The sequence below is a fragment of the Equus caballus genome, chromosome 29 (assembly GCF_041296265.1).
Source record: "Equus caballus isolate H_3958 breed thoroughbred chromosome 29, TB-T2T, whole genome shotgun sequence".
Lineage (NCBI taxonomy): Eukaryota > Metazoa > Chordata > Mammalia > Perissodactyla > Equidae > Equus > Equus caballus.
Window position 1 is genome coordinate 39,665,416 of NC_091712.1, and position 15,299 is coordinate 39,680,714.

The window sequence follows — 15,299 nt, forward strand, 5'->3', positions numbered from 1 at the left end:
GGAGCCGGTGTCTGCAGTTAATTGTCAGACCCGCTTTTCCATCACATCTCTTGTCCCCCTCCCCTTCCTAGGCCCTCCAGCCAGCCAGCCCCAGCCTCCGGAGAGCGTCTGGCTTGTGGGTTTCCTGTAAGTCCTTCCGCACGTGTTTCTGCCCCAGGCCTGCTCGGTTCAGCCCTTTCCTCCAGCCCAAGAGCGGAGCCAGCTCCTCCGCCTCCTTCTGGAAAGGAGCACCCTTTCTTGGCTCACCTTTGCAGGGAGGCAGCCGCGGGCCCAGGGCTGGGGGCTTGGCGACACTGTGTCCCCGTACGGAAGTGCGGTCGCTGCCGCCGGGTGCGCAGTGCGCAGGTGAAGCCTGAGAGGTCACTGCAGGAGGAACGAGCCGGGCGCTTGGATAGGCCTGCTGCTGCGGCGATGCCTGGGACCTGAGCGCGTGGGTCCTCCCGCAGCAGGCCCCTCTTCTCAGCACTGAGCCCAGGCGAGAGCCGCCGCTGCAGTGCGCTTACTAGAGAAGAGGAGGAAGGATTCATTCACTCACTCATTCGTTCCCTCATCCGTCATTTCAGCATTTAATGCGCACTCACTCTGTTCCAGGCTCTTTCCGCAGATCGACAGGCAGGCTGTTCCAGACATCGGGCTGGAGAGACCCAGGCAGCTCTGAGCTACAGCCCAGCCCGGCTGCAAAACCACAAGGAGCTGGAGCCTTGACCCTGGGCCAGCCGAACCAACAGCTGCAGCTGTAACCGATTACTGTGCCTGCACCGAGCGCTCCCCCGCCTCGGGGGTCAGGCATCCTTCTCACTCTGAAGAGGAGCTGCTGATGCCTCCCACACCTGTAGGGAAGAAGTGCAGGCCTGTGTGCTAGGATGGAGCCGGTCCCCTGGGTCCTGCCTCCATGGTCCCTGCCTCTAATTCTGCCCCCCAGAGCCCGCCAGCCTCCAGGACATGGTCGCCCATCTTTTTTGCCCCCCTTCCTGAACACCAGGTGCTCCGGAAGGCTCAGGCCAGCAGGTACCCTCTCCATGCTCGACGCTGAGAAGTGGGCTCGCCTCCAACGTGAGCTTCGCCCCTTGTACAGCTGTGCGATTCTGCACATTATTTAACCTTCCAAGGTTTGGTTTCCTCCTCAGAAACATGGGAGTAATTGCAGTTCTTACTTCCAAAACTCTCAAAAGATTCATTATTATTCAAATTTTCAAAGACGGTTTCAAAGCAAAATGCTAGAGAGACACATCATTGAAAGCTCATTTTATGATGGTCTCAGAATATGCCAGGGGTGGTCCTGAGAGTTTGCACACGTTATCTCAGCAAATCCTCAGACTGTCTCCGTGGGGTAGATACTGCTGTGAGCCCTAGTGCTAATGGGAGAGAAGTTAAGGAACGTGCACAAGGTCCCACACCCAGTAGTGGCGGAGCTGGGATTCCATGCTGGGTGTTGACACCAGAACCCATGCTCTCTGTTTCCCGGCTGCGTTGAGATATAACTGACATACAACACTGTGTAATTTTTGAGATGTGCAACCTGAGAACTCACACTTTTCCTCATTGCCCTGTCCCACCTCCCAGTGCGAAGGACGGTCAGTCACAGGGTCCCCACTGTTTGCAGAACATTGTGGCTTTGCCTTCAAGGCTCCATGCTGAGTCCCGCCCCAGCCTCACTCTCCAGCCTCTGGACGACGAGGTGAGGTCCTTGTGCAGAGCGAGGCAGTTGCTGAACGGCTGCATGGTGACTGCCCTGCTGGGGGCAAGGATCCTGCTCTGGAGCACGGCACTCTCTCCACCTTCAGAAATTTTCCTTCTGGCTCTAGTCTCTCAAGAGATTTTGAGGCTCCTCCTTGCCTTCGGTCTCGGAGTCGCTGGGTTTCCCCTGTGCCTTCTTCTCACTGCATATGACTGAGATGCCCCACAGAGGGATGAGCTGGCAGAATCTTCTGCCTCTAGTCCTGCCAAGCTCTGCCGACACCCTGCTAAGAACCCTTGGTCCTCAGGGCAAAGCCCAGTCTCCCTGGTGTAGCTTTCAGGGTCCTGCCCAGCTGCTTACTTGTCCAGCCTCATCTTTCCTGGCCGCCTGCTGCCATCCTACACAGAGAAGTCAGCTCTAGGAGTCGTCCCTGACTCCCTGGCCCCACGCAGCCACCTCTTTTATGGCAGCACGTGGACCCTTCCTTGCACTTGTGGATTCACACGCCCATCTGGCCCGCAGTAGACTCCTTCAGGCAGTGGCCTCCCCTTTAGCATCTTCATCTTCCATAGAAAACTGTGGGTGCCGGACAGCAATGACCATCTTGCAGACGAGAGGTCAAAACTGGAGATGAAGAGGGATTTTCCATCAACCCCCAATCCGCCAATGTGAGACATGGAACCGGAACCCAGTTCCATGGTGTCCCAGGCTGAACTGTTTAGGGAGCAAGAGGGCATCCCCACCCACGTCCACCCCAGGGCACTGAGAAGGAACCACAGAAGGGGGACTTACTGCACACAAGCTGAGGACTGACCACAGGTCCCCAAATCCTAAATACTGAACTCCCGACAGGCTAGCATCTCCTCTCAAGAAAACCTACCTTCTCCCTCCCTCCCCAGATTCCTATATGCAGACAGAGTGAGGGAATGCATAAAACTGAAAAGACAAAAAGAAACCTGTCTGCCCAAATCCCCAAACACCCTTTATTAGAGTTATCTGAAGGATTACGTTACCAGTGGAGACCACACAGGTTTACTTACACTCGGGCCCGTGTGGTCAGACGCGCACCTGGGCCTGAGGGGAGAACACGAAGCACGAGAAGAGCAGAGGGCAGGCGGGCTAATGGGAATTTGGCAAGAACGCGCAGGCTGCTGTTTGTGGTGGCTGCCAGACGAGGAAAACTGAGATGGTGTGAGCAGAAGTGACTGGAAGGAGAGGGCCTTTCCAAGAAATTGCAGAGGGATCTCCTTCCAAGGGGCTGGGGGCCTCTGCAGACATGATCTCATTGCCTGCTCCTGCCATGGCCTCCAGGGGTCCTAGGGCCGGGGTCTCCGCGCAGTCCCAAGTCCAAAGAAGACTCATACCGCCAACTTCCCCAGAGAGGCCTGGACCTGACACTTGCCTGCTGACAGCTGAGGGACCAGAAGGTCCCCCCACGGCTAACGCGGCAGAAGTTTCCTCAAGCTTCAAGGGTCCTTAGAAACACTTGAGCTCTCTCAGGATGAAAATGACTGAAAAAAAGCAGTTATTCAAAGAGAATTGTTTCGTTCTGTCCCAAGGGGGTCAATTGTCTCGATTTGCTTTGGTAAGAGGACAGGGAATGGGACCCAGCTGTGTTAGTCACGGTTCTCCGGGGAAACAGAACCAATGGGGTGTAGATATAGAAGCATAGAAAGAAAGTTTTTTCTTTTTTTTTTTTAAAGATTTTATTTTTTCCTTTTTCTCCCCAAAGCCCCCTGGTACATAGTTGTGCATTCTTCGTTGTGGGTCCTTCTAGTTGTGGCATGTGGGACGCTGCCTCAGCGTGGTCTGATGAGCAGTGCCATGTCTGCGCCCAGGATTTGAACCAACGAAACACTGGGCCGCCTGCAGCGGAGCGCGCGAACTTAACCACTCGGCCACGGGGCCAGCCCCGAGGTTTTTCTTTTTTTTTAGGAGGGATTGGCTCACGAAATTATGGAGGCTGAGAAGTCCCACCACCTGCCATCTGCAAGCCAGGGTCCCAGGAGAGCTGGCGGTGTAGGTCCGGTTCAAGTCAGAAGGCCCAGGAACCAGGAGCGTCGATGTCCGAGGGCAGGAGAAGATGGACGTCTCGGGTCACAGACAGCAAATTCTCTCTTTCTCCACCTTTTTGTTCTATTTGGACCCTCAACGGGCTGGACGATGCCCACCATATTGGTGAGGGCAATCTTCTCTTCTCAGTCTATGGATTCACATGCTAACCTCTTCCAGAGATGCCCTCACAGACACACCCGTGAATAATGTTTCACAGCTCTCTGGGCGTCCCTTAGCCCAGTGAAGTTGACTCACAAAATCAGCCATCATACCAGCTGTGTGGAGGGAGACTCGAGGGTGCCCGGCGCTGTGGGCAGAGAACATTTTGGGGATCGACTAAGCAACATTGTTGGTTTTTTTCTATGCTGCCAGCACTTTGCTAGATGCTAGAGGGTACGAAGATGAGGCAGAGCCAGACCTTTCGTGGGGCCATCATTACTAGCTAGCCCCCATCTTTCGGTGGCTAACTATGTGCCAGTACTATGCTGAGTGATCTCTATACACCATGTCATTAATCTCCACGGCAACCTGGGGGGCTGCTTGGCAGCACTTCCCACTCACGGCGCTTAGCATAGTGCCGGGGACTTTCCATTGCTGTTCTTGAGTGAATGGTTGACAGTGCTGCAAAATAAGGAAAGGGAAGCCATAGAAGAAAAGTAATCTGTCACCAGTTGCTGAGTATATGAGCAAGGGGATCAGATCCAGAATCCTAGGACCCCAGTGGTTAAGAGCCCAGGCAGACAGCCCAACCTGGACCTGGCTGTGCCTGTGAGTGGCCATGTGACCTTGGAAAGGTCTCGGATTCTGCATGGATCAATTTGAATATGGAGATAATGTTTATTTCAGAGGGCTGTTGGGAGAATTAAATAATAGACTGGCCTGTAGGATTTGTTCAGTAAATTATTTCATGAGTTTCACCCCAACGCTGGGTCTGTGAGAGCCTCTTAGATTCATGCTTCGTCCCCAGAGGTCGTCTTTTATCATCCCTCCTTCAGTGTCACTTCCTCCTCAAACTTTGGGCTAATCTTCAAAGTCTTCTCATTATAAGATGACCCATACAGGAACCTAACCAAGGCTTTTTAGCACAGACATTAACATTTATGAGAGAAAACAGGCCTATTTAAGAGGACAATATGATTAAAATTAGAAACTGGACACAACTTGCTGACTATGGTCATTGAATGACGCCAGAATAAGTGACCAAAGGCTTTTTGAAACTCACTTTATCTAAATAGTTGAAGAATAGTAAGAATATTAGGGCTAACAATTAAAGAAGGAAAGAAAGAAAGAAAGAAAAAGAAAAAGAAAAGAAGAAAGAAAGGAAGAAAGAAACAGCTGAAATGTCACAACGAGGAAGAATGAAGACTAATGCTAATCAGGCTCTGATTTGAATCTCAGTTATGGTAAATATTTGTTAACTGAAGTAAGATTCCGTATCTTGCATTGGGTTGTCATAGGAGAGTGTTGGCTGAATGTGAGCTGTGGCTATGAAGTCTGAGATCTGAGAAGTCCCGGCACTTCATCCTTCACGGACATGATGAAAGCAGAACCCTTACCCAAGGCAACCAAAGAGCATGCTGGAGCCTGGCATGGTGATCCATGCCCCAATTAGGCTGTCTGTTAGTGGTTTGTCCTTGCTTTCCAGGCCGTGGGGCAGAGACACCCATATTTGGGGCCGATTGGGGGAAAGGGAAGAAGTCGATTTCTCTCTGTCTCTGTAATGACAGAACTGTGGTCTGAGATGGATGTGAAAACATGACATTTTCCAGTGCAGCAGCGTCTTGTTCCCTTTGCTGCCAACCTAAAGAAACTTGAGGAGTCTTAGCAGCTGGGGCCCGGGAGGCGCCGTCAGCCCTGTGGTGTGCAGCTGGAATGCAGGTGGAGATGGGGTGTGGACTCGACAAGAGAGAAAGACTCGTGGCAGCCACTCCCTTTCAGTCTTCCTCTTTTCCAAATCCCAGTATTTATTTTGGCTCTGGGCAGCAGACCCCTCTGGGGTCAGAAGAACCAAGTGGAACAGAGGCAGGGAGGAGGCTTTTGAAAACCACAGGGTTAGTGATGAGACAGTGAAAAACAAACCTAACCAAAATACTGAATTAGGATGGGTAGGGCAAAGTGGATGTCAGGACTGTTCCGTTCCATCAAGGGCAGTGTGCAGAGCTAAACACACCCAGATTCCTGGTTCCTGGCAGACCTCAATTTCCTGGAAAACCTCCATAAAGTGATGCCAAGCTGTAGCTAAGTGGCCACAATAAGCCTCCCTCTCTGCCCCCATAATCATAAGCTTTGAGGTTAAGGGATCTGAATGTGATAAACAAAGCTTCCTAAAGGCCACGAGAGGTTTCTGTTTGCCCTCCCAGCCCCACGTGGGCTCTCTGGGCACCTCATGGCCCCAGCACAGACTGGGGCTATGTCCTTCTCCAGCATCCCTAGGGATGCCACCAAGCTCTCCGATTGGCTGGAGCCACAGATCCATCACCTCCAGCTACAAAGCCTCTCAGAGCCTGGAGCTCACCTGGAGTTCTGAGGACAGAGGGAACCCTGTAGTCATAACCTCCTGGACTGGACCTTTCTACCTGTCCTTGTAAACGTTCCTCTTTAGTTTTGCTCTGTTTGTAGGGAGGTGAAGGGAGTTGGAGCAGAGAGCTGGGCAAATATCAGGTTCAGTCTCTGATGGGGTCCGGCACTGAAGAAGCACTTTCCAGGTGGGAGAGACTGTGAACAATCAAGGACTGTACCCTTGGGAGCCGTCTCCCAGTCTGCCACCGTAATTCTGCTGGAACTGGAAATGTAGGCCTCAGCATGGCTTTTCAAGGAGTCCGTGGATGGCCTCTTTGTCTGCATTATTTTCCCTGATCAGCAGGGCCAAGGGGGTCTGCCTGTCCCTCCAACCATCTGCTCACATGTTTGGGCTTTGGGTCCTTCGGACCTTAAGTGGCTAAAAGGTCAACAGTCACCCTAGGGGGCTTCCAGGCCATGCTCCGGCCCCCCCCCCCCCCCCCGCCCCCCCAACAAAGCAGAACACACAAGCAAAAACCCTTCCAACTGCCCAGACCTTGCCAGCTTAGGAGGAAAATTCTATCTTGGCCAATGGAGAATCTGCCAGGTTCAAGGGAATGGTGAACTCAGGCCTTCTCTCTGCTTCCTGGTGGTAAATGTCATGTCATGAGATGGTTTGACTTGTGGACTTTAATGAGGAGCACACAAAAATGTCAGGACAAAGTTAGACGGGGTTCAGAACTTCTCCAGACCACACCTCATTCCTTCTACACTTCTGTGTAAAGGCATCAAGAATTTCCAGTCCAATCCTGGTCTCGTTTCACCACCTCTAGGAGGTCTGGCTGTGCAGGACCAACCACCTAGAGGCCGTCTCTTAGGTTCTATGCTTAAGAGAGTTGCTTCTGGATGGACAGTGATGCGTGGTCAGGAAACCGAGCCACAGACATAATTTTAATGCAGCGGAACTGTTTGGGAATGCTGAGGCCTCCTACCCAGTGCTGCCTTCAGGATTCCGATGAAGACCCAAAGCAGTGAAGACGCTGCTCTTTGAACTGCTCACTTGCAGGAAGAAGTGGTCAAGGACTCAGCTTCCTTCTCCCTATTCCCCCAGCACTCAAGGTGACTAGAAGCAAGCTTTTTTCTCCTGGCTGGTGTCAGGTTTTACCTTAGAGGCAGGAATGCTGCCTTACCCATCTTTGTACCCTCAGGGCCTAGCATGAAATCTAGCACAGAGTAGGTCCCTAAAATGTGAATTAGGTCCCTAAAATGTCCCTAAATGTAAGTGAATTGGGGTGAGGAGAGGGGTAGGAAATGATGGAGGAGAGGAGGAAGAAAAAGAAGGACAGAGAAGTTACCTGCAGAGCCAGCAAGGTGGGGAAAAGAGATGAGAAGGTGGAATTGGTAATACGGATGGTGAAGGTAAAGAACCCATTTTCTCTCACACTTCAGATGCTATCTGGAAACCTCATTGATTCCCCTTCCGCAGTCTTTCCTGGCTGTTTGCTTAAGACACTAAAGAGAGAGGGAATTACCCAGTGATCCAGAGTCAAACAGACGGCAGAAGGTGGGGGTAGGGACGCTGGCCTGCAGTGAGCTGGCCTTCAGATTCACACCGGATCCTCCGTCACCATGAGACCCAGGCCCTAGACAGCTCCAGGCAGGCCCTCGTGCTAGCGAGGGCCGGTGCAGAGCAGTGAGTCATTCATTCTTCATGGCCTAGCTGTTGCCTTCCAGGAAATGGTATTGGACACGTACCCATAGATACACACACAGTGTGTACCCAGGAGTGTGTAGATTGGGCACACCAACAATAGAGCTGATACCACAAGACGGGCCGGCGCAGGTTTCTCCAGCTCTGGCCCAGCAGAGCCTTGGGCGTCTGGATGGCCAAGACCAGGCGGAGAGGAGATTTGCTGAGATACCTCTTCTCTTTTGTGGTGTCAAAGTGACCGGGATAAAGACTCTGGTCCCCTGGTGGCTGCTGCTTTGGTGAGCAGACATGAAGAATATATAAGTCTACAAACATTTCAATTAATGGGATGCCGTGGAGACTGGGGACAGAGCCTCAGGCCTTAGAAGCGCAGATGGATCTATCTGGCAGTTACGTAGTTGTATGTATTAAGAAATCGTCTCTAGCTTACTGAGGAAATCGTCAGTGAGCTCTCATGGTTCTGTGCCAGGCACCGGGACCAGTGCTGGGTATAGTCAGGAACAGGCGGGCGTAGTCCTGCCCTCAGGAATATCAGCTTTCTTCCATGCCCACCTCAGTAGGTTGATTGAACCTGAGCATTTCCCCAAAGCTTGTACGTTTTGAGTTTTCTCACAAATAACGTTTCCATGTATCCAAATCTAAAGGCCCCAGAAAGGAGGAGACTGGTGCTTCAGACTGAATGTTTGTGTCCCCACCAAATTCATATATGGAAGCACTAACTCCCAAGGTGGTGTTATTAGGAGGTGGTGTCTTTGGGATGTGATGAGGTCATGAATGTGATGGGGGCCATCAGGAACGAGATTCGTGCCGGTATAGAACAGACTCCAGAAAGCCCCGTTGCCCGTTCCACCATGGGGGGACACAGAGAGAGGAGGCCCTCTATGAGCTAGCCAGTTGACCCACATCTGATGCCAAACCTGCCCACACCTTAATCTTGGACTTCAGCCTCCAGAACCGTGAGGAATAAATGTCTGTTGCTGATAAAGCCCCACCCTTTCAAATCTTAGCTCCGCCTCTGATGGACCATGTGATCTGGGCCAACATATTTACCATGGGAAAGAGCAGGCATTCCAAAGGCAGGGGCAGCGGGACTCAGTGATCCCTGAAGGGAAGAGAGCCCTTCTCATGCACGGCAGCACGTCCTGCACCCCCTGGAAGGGGAGGCACCCATCCCAGCTCCAGCACTAGGCCCCCAGGCAGCCAGCAGAAAACCCTGGGTTCTCAAACCCGGGGTCCTTTTCCACTAAGATCCAGTCTCTCCTCTGGGTCCTCAGGGCTAAGAAAGGGACTTGGCGATTCTCTTCTCTTCATTGGTCCCACTCGGGGTTTTAACAGTGAACTGGAAGGAGTTGTTTCTCCTCATCCCCATCTTTCCTTCTTTGAGCAGAGATTTCTCACGCTCTCATTCCCATAAATCTCCCACTTACCACTCGAACTCCCACCCACCCTGCCGAACAAACCAAGACAAAGACGGATTCAACAAAACAAACAAATCTCTAAATGATCTGAGACCAAGACAGAGCCTTCCTGATTCCACCTTGCAGTTGGTCGTCGCGGTTCATTCAACCAAATCGCTAAGCTTGTCTTCCCAGCGCACACCCCTCCCGTTTCTCCCTCCCTGTGAAAGCTGTCGCCATGTTCCGCGCAGCTCAGAGTCCCTGCTGGCCCCCTCCTCCCTCTAACTCTGCCGGGCTGCTCCTCCTTGGAAGGGTCTCTCCCACGCTGGCCTTCCTCTCCTTCTGGCCTCCATCTGGCCTCTGCAGGCCTCCATCGCTGCCGCTGCCTCCCAGCTGTTGTTTCTGCTTCTCAGTGCCGTCTGCATAATACTGCCAGGCAATCCTGTTAGAATATCTTATTCATCATGTGGTCCATTCTGCTCAAGAAGCTGTAATCTCTGGAAGTGTGGGGACGGGTGTGGATGTTGGATGGGACTTTTGGTAGGTTCCTGCCCAGAGGATCCAGAATATCATTATAGGAGGACTGGGTGTGGCGATCTGGCTGGAAGAGAGGGATGAGGACCTGTCTTGGGGAGCACTTTCATAGTAAGCACAATGTTTTCATCTCCTTTGGAGTAAAAGATGCATACAAGTAGCAAAGGTTTCTAAAGGTGATTTCATTAGAGTTCTTCCTGGTTCAGTAATAGAAAATCCACATCCAACTGGTGGAAACAACAGGACACCTGTCGGCTCGCACAGCAAAAACATTCCGAGGTAGTGAGCTTCTGGGTTACTTGCTCTGGAAGATCTCAGTCTCATCAGGATGCAGGTGGATTTGTCTGTGATTCTCTGGGCCCTGCCTCCTCTGCGGGGCAGTTTGTCCTCAGGCTGTCTTCCCTCATGGTGATGGCATGGCTGCCGCACCTCCCAGGGCATGTGCTTCCTTATTTACCTCTAGGAGAAGGGAGAGGGCGCCTCTTCTCCCTTTGGAGCCCTATGTCTCACTCGGAATGCATGGATTGAGTTTTTGCGTCCATCCCCGAATCACACCGATGACAAGAGAAATCACCGGGAGCTTTTTGGGGCTCCCCAAACTGTGGAGTTGGATGGGACGGCCCTCAATGTCCACTGCAGCACGAGATTGAAAAACCACATCAAAGACTAACAACGTCCGGGGCGGCTTGGGTGAGGGGTAGATGGAGATAATGTGTGTGTCCTGGCAAGAGGGGTGAGGGGTGGGGTTTGCGAAATAGTTGTGTGGGAGGGGCTTCTCTGAAAGAACTACTTTTTATTAGAAAAAGGAGAAACGGTGGACCTAGAAGGATCTCCTCTTGGAGTTAGGCTTGAGTCCAATCAGGGGTCCTGGGAACACATCACGTCTACGGAGAAGGAAGGAGAGGAGTACAGGAGACACCTGTCCTGGGATAGCCCCACCCAGTGTCCAGTGTGTAGACCTTCCGGACTGATCATTTACCTTCACCTTGTGCTCACCTCTTCCTCTAGTTACCGGCCTTAACCTTGAGGACCAAACTGACACGTGATTTCCTCAGAGTTGGGTACCGCCGCTTTCTGTTTCTGTTCTGGCAGGGAGTCCGGAAAGGCCTTGCCGCCCGGTCCGTGATGATGTGTGACCTCTCCATTCTTTGCTTCCTTTGGGCGGGAAACAACAGATGGCACTTGCTTTGCTCTTTCCAGCCCGACTCCACTCCCGGTGCTGGAGAATGCATGTCCTCCATGTAGTGAAGGGAAGATGCTTTGGCTCCAAGTGCAGCTACATTCTGTGCTCACGGCTGCATCCCTGCACCTGGGCACTTGGTACCCATCGTCAGGTGGATGGCTGCACTGAGAGGGGCTCCTGCACACACTCTCAACCATGAGTCGGGGTCACACAGTGGCCACTTGGAGGCATTTGTCTTGGTGGACTCCAAATTTCATAGCAGTAAGACCCACTGCTCTGACCCAGCTGAATAGTGGGGATGGGGGTCCCTGAGAGGCCTGCCTATTAGATACCAGAAGACATCACTGCTAAAGCCATCATAGGATAACCCAGGAAGAACTGACTCAGACACTGGTGACCAAGAAGGGACCCTGGAGATCATCTGGTCCCCTCTTTTGAACTTATATAGGAGACGCTGGAATTAGAATTCGAACACGTGCACTTATTGCCTCCTAATCTCCATTCCTGGGCTTGTTATTACAAATATTTCATTTAAATGGATAAATTTAATGTTTTCAAGAATTTTTGCCTCGAATAACATGGACTCTTAACTCTTTTAAGACCTAAAAGCAAAAGTAAAAGCAGCCAGGCCAATCTTACCCTCCCCAGTTCTTTCCAATCACACAGGATGGATTCTCACTGGTCTGTGTGGCCGGAAGTCAGAAAGTTGGGCGGGAACCTCTCCGGATCCTAGGATTCTGGGATTCTAGGACCTGATTCGTCTGACTTTCTGTTAAAGCAGTTTCGAACACAAGTGTGGGTGGGTGGGAGTTAACTGGCATGGAGCGCATCTCCCCAACCTCTTTTCACTGCGCCTCTGGGGCAATCTTCCTTAAGATGCTCTAAGAAAGTGACAAAATGTGAGAGAAGCAGCTAAATGAAGATGTTAACATGAGCTGGTGGGGTAGTTTTGGAGGAATCATGAAGTCGTCAGAGGTTAGACTTGGGAAGTTGTGCACAGAAGGGACAGCAAGAAAACAAGGGGGTCTTTATAGGGTCTGCCTGACAAGGTCCTCACTGGCTCGTTGGCGTGAGTTTTGTTTTTGTTTTTGACAGCAGGAGTCAATCTTTCCATTGCCCTCACTCCCCGCCTTATATAACTCTGCAGGCTTCTTTAAAGCCGGATTGTATTTTTAGGTGGAGATAGATATGGCTTATTGGGCTTTACGAGGAGTGGAATTTGGTTTGACTGATGCTTGCTCTGGGAATTCATGTGGTGCTTTCCCCCTGGCTTCTGGGAATCAAGCTGCCTCGGGAAGATTGCTTGGGTCCCACGCAGGTCCTGGGCAGGTCCCCCTCATGCCTCAGATTCTAGGTCTTCCTGAGAAGAATCTTGTGATGAAGCACAGGGAGATCTTTGAAGACAAGGCAGCAAAACTGAGTCTAACTCTGAGACGGGTGGGGAAGACCCAGGTGGGGAGTGCATACCTGTGTCCATGCGGCCCCCAAGGGACCACACCTGTCTCCAGGGTTCTGCATGATTTAATCACTCACATATGCTTTATGTGCCTGCTCCACGTCCTGGAGCCCAAGGATCACACTGTGCATCCTCATCACCAGGCCGTTTCACTTTCGACGACTGGGTGCTGTGGAAATGGCAGAGTGGGCAAACCTCTCCCTTCTGAAGTCGGAGGGCAGGTTCTTTCTGATTCGGGACATTAAACATCATTATCATTTTTATGAGAAGGCGAGAGGGAAGTCATCCCCTGTAGAAGAAGGTAAGCCAGCTTTGAAATCTATAGAAATCCCCAACATTGGAGGAGCCGTTTAGCTGTGCTGTGTCCTTGTCTCTCTTTTTAACTTTTTATTGAATATAATTGTAGAAAAATACCCAAGCCGTAAGCATTCAGCTAGTTGAAATTTTATAAATTGACCACACCTGTGAAGTCAGCACCCAGCTCAAGAAACAAAAGAGTGCTGGCCCCCAGGAGCCTCCTTGCTGTCTCTTCCATTGCCCCCCGGCTCCCCACATCCCCCCCAGCAGGCTGTGGCACTGGCTGCTGACGCATAGTTGGTTTTGCCTGTTCTTGGACTTCATAGAGATGGAAGCATATAATAGGCCCTCTTTTGTGTCTGGCTCTTTCTGCTCAATATTGGTGGTCCCACCTCTTTTGAGGAGTCTAAAAACAAAGCAGTGTCATCAGGGTGTCTGCACATGTAGGTGGCTTCCTCATAGGACTGCGTGAAGAGAAGGCAGGGGCCCGCTCAGAGGATGCTCAGTGGAGAGCTGGAGAACGGGGCTGTCTCCAAAGCTGGTTCCTGGCCACGCTCAGAGTTGTGGCCAGCTGTCCAGAGCATTGGGGATCTCTAAAGCTGAGGGGAAGGAGCTGTTCTTGTGGCCCAAGGAGCCAACCTAAAAGGAACGGCTTTTCAGGGCTGTGCCACACATCACGTGCACGCATGCTCCCCTGGGAAGTCTGTTGCTGCTTCTTCTTCTTCTCTTTTTGTCTTTTTAAATCTAACCAAACTCTTGACCTGGTAATTTAGAAAAGAGATAACATGTCTTCTGAAGGGAGATTATTCAACAGGGAGTGACACAGGCTCAGAGTCTGCAAACGCTCATGTGCTCCTTAGAAAATGTGTAAAGCAACTTCGGTATCACGAGAGCCTTGAAATAATTTTCTTTCATTGTTCCTCATGCCACCAATTTAGGAGGGAGATTTTTACCTTCCACCCTATTTTACACAAGGGCAAAAAAGGATAGGAACCGAGGTCAAGTTGGGCAAAGGACTCCGGCTCCCTTCAACAAAGGACTCCGGCTCCCTTCAACAATGGACTCCGGCTCCCTTCAGCAATGTGAGCGCAGGCCACGCGATAGGTGAGCGCCAGGCCTGTGGTGACATCTGCAGGCTGTATGCGAGTGTCTTTCCTCTGGGGCCCAGCTGCTTCCTTCTCCTGCCTGATCTCAAGCTGAGTACCCCCAAAACACCTCACCACACACAGACGCTCCAAGGAACCCTGCAGACTTCAGCAACTCCACAGACGATCAGGACCTGTGTGTTGACACAAGCTTCCTTCTGAAGGCCTTAAGGGAGAGTCCGTTCATGCCTCTCCCATCGGCTTCTGGGAGTTTGTTGGCGATCTTTGGCATTCCTTGGCTGGGAGAGGTATCGCCTGCGTCTCTGCCTCCATCCTCACAGGGCCTTCTCCTTGTGTGCATTTGTGTCTATATTTCCCCTTTATAAGGACACTAGTCATACTGGATTCGGGCCCACCCTCTCCAGTAGGGCCCCATCTTAACGAATCGTCTGCAATGACTTGTTTCCAAGTGAGGTCACCTTCTGAGGTCTTGGGGGTTAGGACTCCAATATACAAATTTTGGGCGGACACGATTCAACCCATAAGGCTAGTCTAGTGTTAAGGGAGAAAAAGTTAAGAAATGGCTTCAGTTGGAGCCAGGGAAAGCTCAACAGCAGTGCTAGCAGTCAGGGTAGTGGGATGGTAGTGAGAAGAGAAAGGTGGTGATAGAGAGGGAAGCTGCAGGCCGATTCTAGGGGACCTGCCGTGTTCTACTTCCTGCCTGGTGTGTTAAGGACTGAATGTGTGTGTCCCCACAAATTCATGTGTTGAAATCCTACTCCCCCAACGTGATGGTATTTGGAGGGGAGCCTTTGGGAGGTGATGAGGATTAGATATGGTCATGAGGGTGGGGCCTCATGGATGGGATTAGCACCCTTATAAGAGTCACAAGACAGCTGGCTTCCCCTCTCGGCTCTGGCCATGTGAGGACACAGCGAGGAGCTGGCCATCTGCAACCCAGAGGAGGGTTCTCACCAGACGCCAAATCTGCCCGCACCTTGATCTTGGACTTCCAGCCTCCAGAACTGTGAGGAATAAATATCTATGGTTTGGGAGCCCCCCCAGTCAGTGGTGTTCTGCTGGAGCAGCCCTCAGGGACTAAGACGCTGTGCTTATGCGGTTGCTCGCTTCATGCTAATTCATCACCTAAACGTTTACATTTCATATACTTTTCTCTATGTGCGTTATACTTCACAATTTTTTTAAAGTTAAAAAATAGGGGGGCACAGGAAGAGTTTTTGCTCACCTGAGTGAGGTTGTAGTTGGCGGCCCTGATCTCACTTGTCCAGCCTGGTTCCGTGGGCACTGGGGGCTCTGCTGACGTGGCAGGTCCTGTGTAGATGGAGGGCCTGCTGTGTGTGTGTGTGCATGCATGTGTGTGTGTGTGCGTGTGAGGTGGTCCCA